The sequence below is a fragment of the Microtus ochrogaster genome, chromosome 2 (assembly GCF_000317375.1).
Source record: "Microtus ochrogaster isolate Prairie Vole_2 chromosome 2, MicOch1.0, whole genome shotgun sequence".
Lineage (NCBI taxonomy): Eukaryota > Metazoa > Chordata > Mammalia > Rodentia > Cricetidae > Microtus > Microtus ochrogaster.
The window spans coordinates 97,692,916-97,698,011 of record NC_022010.1 but is presented as its reverse complement, the minus strand read 5'-3'; positions in this window follow the sequence as shown (position 1 = coordinate 97,698,011).

The following is a 5,096-nucleotide window of genomic DNA, read 5'->3' as shown; positions in this document are numbered from 1 at the left end:
ATATATATATATATAAACATACATAAAGAACCAAAGATACAGAATTTCATGTCCGCCAGTGTATTAAAGGAACAGTATAATGCAGCCATTCAACCTTCAAGGAATGTAGGCTGCTTCCTTATTAAAAATTACTGAACGGCCTGAGAAGATGGCTCAGAGGGTAGAAGCCATGCATTCAAGCATGAAGACATGAGATCAGGAGAATGGTGGGACTCACTGGCTGCCAGTCTAGCCAAGAGCACAAGGGACAGTGACAGACCTTTTCTCCAGGGAGTAAGGCAGAGAGAGGAAATAACTAAGAGACAGTAATTCAGAAAATAGAAAATGTTTCTAATAGGGAAATTAGAAATAATGTTTATTATGAACTAATTACACGTAAAAATGAGCAAACAATACTCCAATTTTGTGTTGCAAACTAGTAATTATGGCTCCAGCTCACAGTGAAATGGTATTACATGTTCATTGATAACTGAGCTGTTCAGCTCACAGTGGAATGGTATTACAGGTTCATTGATAACTGTGTTGTTCAGCTTTCAGTGAAATGGTATTACATGTTCATTGATAAGCAAGTTGTTCAGCTCACAGTGGGATGGTATTACATGTTCATTGATAACTGCATTGCTTGCTTTCTATTGCTATGATAAACACAGAGACACTGTAGCCAAAAGCAACTTGGGGAGAAAGGTTTAATTTTTGCTTATGATTCTCAAGTCACACTTCATCAGTGAGGGAAGACAGGACAGGAACTCAAAGTAGGAATGTGGAAGAACTGAAGCAGAGGCCATGGAGGAACTGACTACTGGCTTGCTCCCCGTGGCTTGCACCGTCTGCATTCTTATGCAACTAAAGAGCACCTGCACAGGAGTGGCACCCCTACTGTGGAGTGGGCCCTCCTGGGGTGGGCCCCCCCGGTGGGCCCCCCCCATCAGTCACTACTGTATAAAATGCCCCCAGACTGGAATATAGCCTAATCTGACAGAGGCATTTTCTCAACTGAAGTTCCCTCTTCCAAAATGACTCTAGTTTGTGTCAAGTTGACAGAAAACAAACAGAAAAGCACAAAACAGCACATGGGATAAATGAATGCGGTAATAATCCTAGTAAATTGGTTGAATCAATAAAAAAAATTAATGAAATTAGCATAAGTGACCATGTACATCCTATGTAATACTATTTGTTTCAGGATCAGTAATACAAGTTGTTCTTGAAAAAAGAAACAAACTGTTTCCTTAGCAATAGATTTGGGGCACTTCCTTACAGTTTAACAATAACAAGCACAAACACTGCTCCCCTAAGTCAGAACGCCAACAAGGCAGAGCTGCTGTGCCTTAGGCGATCTCCTTAATGACACGATTGCTAGAGAGAAGTTTTCTAGGAAATAGATTCAAAAGAAAAAAAAAAAAAAACCTTTGAACTTTTACTCTCAGTGGGGGAGGGGCAAGCTCCGCAGGATTCTGATAAAGGGATGTGGGAAATGTCAGGTATTCAGTCTTCCTCAGGCTAGGATGGCAATAATGCCACTTGGCAAAGGAAGTCAATGAAGATGTCATAGGTGATAAGGACAGAATCTGTCGGTCCAAACAGTAGCGCAAACAGTGAAGACTGATGAACGGATGTCATGGCATTAGGAAACGACAGGCAGGGCAGACAGACTCTAAGAATGGCGAGAATTATGGGGGAGTCCTAGGAGAACTTTAAGACACGTTAAAGACAGATTGCCTAAAATGAGCTGTCTGGACACTAAGGGGAAACAATTTGCTGCAAGACGTGCGGTAATGGAGGGAGCTAGAGGCTAATACATCATTCTCGCACGTACACTACAAGGGCATGGAAGATGCATGCTAACGCAGCTGCACACCAAAACGTCGACCCATCCTATTTATAAACCAGCTCTTGTCCTGTGCCTCAAACCATTCCCCAGGGGAAAATTCATGACACATTTAAACTGATCCGTCTGATTCTTCCCCTCGACTTTCTTATAAGCACCAAATCTAGAAGGAAATAAAAATGTCCAGGATTAAGTGGTTGCCTTCAGTAACAAAACTGAGTAAAAGCTGCCTAGTAGAAGCCTGGCTTGAACTTGGAACGTGCTCCAGGAACTGTCTGTGAGCCTGAGTTGGAGCCAACAGAAGACCTGGGTCCTTTGTTTCCCAGAGGGACTTGAGTCAGCCTTTTCATGTCCAAGGAGCCTAAGTTTTGTCTGAGGAGGGAAATAAACCTTCCCATATAGGTAGATATGGGTCCACAGCTTCTCAGCAGGCATGAGCTGAGCAAACACAATCTATAACTTGTACTAACAGGTTAATAAGAATTGACCCTTATCTGTGATGTAGGTAAGCTGGGTGATCAGTTATGTTGAAATCATTTCAGCCTTTGTTATCCAGTAGAAATAAAAGAGAAGTATGTACCTTGTTTGAATTATAAAATTTACTGGTTGTGGAAAGTGGCAAAATATTTTCTCCAGCCTGTATTTCACCAGTGCTGGGAGGCAGGACTTTAGTCCAGTTAAACTGCAGCTGGCTGTCACTCTTTGGGGACATCTTGCCGTTCTGCTCGTGGCTGTGGATTTTAAGCATCGTGAGTGGATAGGTCTGCTGATTACTTTTCTTCCCTGGCAGCTTGCAGGGCACCCACGCAGAACCGTGAAAGCTTGTTGTACTCGGGGAGTAGGCTTCCAGGTCAGACCCAGCACAGTTTTCCAGAGTTCTGTATCTGAAATGCATGGCGTCTTCAGCAACAGGAACTCATATCTTCACATTCTGGCAGGCACTTAAGGGCACCAGCACTAAGGCTGCATCATGTTAGGGCCCTCTTGAATTCCCTTGACATATAACTCAAAGGGAGATTCCTCGTCCCTGGTGCTGGAGTTTTTGTTAGTTAGCATCTACTGTGGCCCTCAAGGGGAGCATTATCACTAGTCATACCACTAGAAATCATACCTAGTGGTATGACACACACAGAGTGTTATTCACCCCTCCTCTCTCCCTCTGTATTGCCCTTCTCCTCTCCCCTATTACCCCCTTCATTTTTCCTATCTCTCCCTTCCCAGGACCTGTATCCTACTATGGCCACTTTCCCAAACCAGTATCAATCTCTATCCACATTTTTAATACTTATCGGTAAGCCCACAAATAAGTGTGGCTCTCATGCCTCATAAAAGAACTTCTTTGGCAGCATATGGAAACCATCGCAGAAAGTCATAACTGGTCAAAATACAGAGAACCACTGATTGTGGGGTTACCCAGCCCCAATTGATACACCTACAACACAAGATGCAAAAGGATATGGAAACATTGCATGAGGCAGAGGACCAGAACACATACTGTGAGATTGCATCAACTGTGTATAATACGGAAGCTGTACCCATGAACTCTTAACAATACGGTTGCCTAAACAAGACCTGAATAGTAATAATACCAGTTGACATCCCAGTGTGGATGAGGGAAATCTTTCAAGGTCACGCCCCTTGATGAAAAGCTGCAGGCAATTGTGGACTAATGAGAGAAGAATCCGTCTTCCCCAGGAACCTTCTTATAGTACACGGGCCCACCAGCCAACCCAAGGATGCCACACCCAGAGTGAGCTGGGCCCTCGTGTCAATCATCTGTTGGTAAATGCACCACAAGCTTGCTCTCAGGTCAGTCTGGTGGGGGCTTTTTTTCAACTGAGGCTCCCTCTTCCAAAATAAATCTAGCCTGTGTCAAGTCCACAGAAAAACTAGCTAGCACACATATGTAACAATAATAACTAAGAAAATGAGGCTATAAATTTGAGGGGGGATAGGAAAGGCTAAAGGGGGGAGAATGAAGGGGAAGTGGTGTAAACACAGTACAAATATAAAATATAAAAGTAAGAAAAGAAATATACTGTTTCCTTTCTGCTGCCTGTAGCTTAGAAATATGTCTTACACTTCTTCTGGCTGGATAAGTATTTCAAGCCTCGTGAGCAAGCCATGTTCTAGCGACAATTCTGCCATTGCAGTGTACGTAAATGAGGGAATCCGTGTTCCAATAAAACTTTGTCTATAAAAGCAGGCTTAGCCAATAGCTTCATTACCCTTTATGAAATGCAGCATTATATCCTATCATAGACACGCTTTCATGCATAGTAGGCAGAGACAAACAAGGTCTGGATAACACAGACACTAGAGGGGAAATAGAAGAGAACGAACTGCCGTGATGGTGTAATAGCAGGCCTTACTAAAGGCCAGGTTCCAGACAAACCCCATAAAGACGAGCTCATTTCTTCTAAGAAAGGAAGGAAGGAAGGAAGGAAGGAAGGAAGGAAGGAAGGAAGGAAGGAAGGAAGGAAGAAAGAAAGACTCCCGGAAAGAAAGGTCTTGAGAAGAAGGGTTGTTCTACCATCAACAAGACGGTGACCTGAGAAAGCACCGTCACCATTCATAAGCTCATCCACAGGATGGGCTTCAAGAGCCACGCCCCTTCTCTACTTGTAGAACTTTGGAGAGTTGCCACCAGGGAGGTGAGGATGCCTAGTGTGCACTGCTACCAGGTGGGAATGTTCTATATCATTTTGGGGTACGTTTGTTCAGAAAATGTAATGAGGACCAAGAGTCAGCAAGCCAGCTTTGTAGTCTGATATGTAGCATGAATAATAAGAACTCAGAAACAGAAATTAGGGTTCAACCTGAAGACCAGATAAGCAAGGCAGTCAAGTCACTAGAGAAGTCTTACCTCTACCAAGGCTGGGCAACTGCAAACTAAGCACACAGCCTCTCTCTCCTCTCACTTTACATTCCCTCTAGTGCTGGGATTAAAGGTGTGACTCCCTACTACTGGGATTAAAGGCATAGGCCACCACCACCTGGATTTATTTCTGCACTGATCTTGTGTACCCAGGGTGATCTTGAACTCACAGAGGTCCATCTGACTCTGTCTCCCAAATCCTAGGATTAAAGGCATGTGTTACCATTGCCTGACCTCTAGTGGCTTTAGCTTTGCCTCTGGTCTTCAGGCAAGATTTATCAAAATACAATTAATATATCACTACACTGATAACCCATGCCTCCTGCTACCATATATAAAAACCTACAGACAGCCACTGTGGATAAGAACTAAACACTCAGTGTCAAAGAC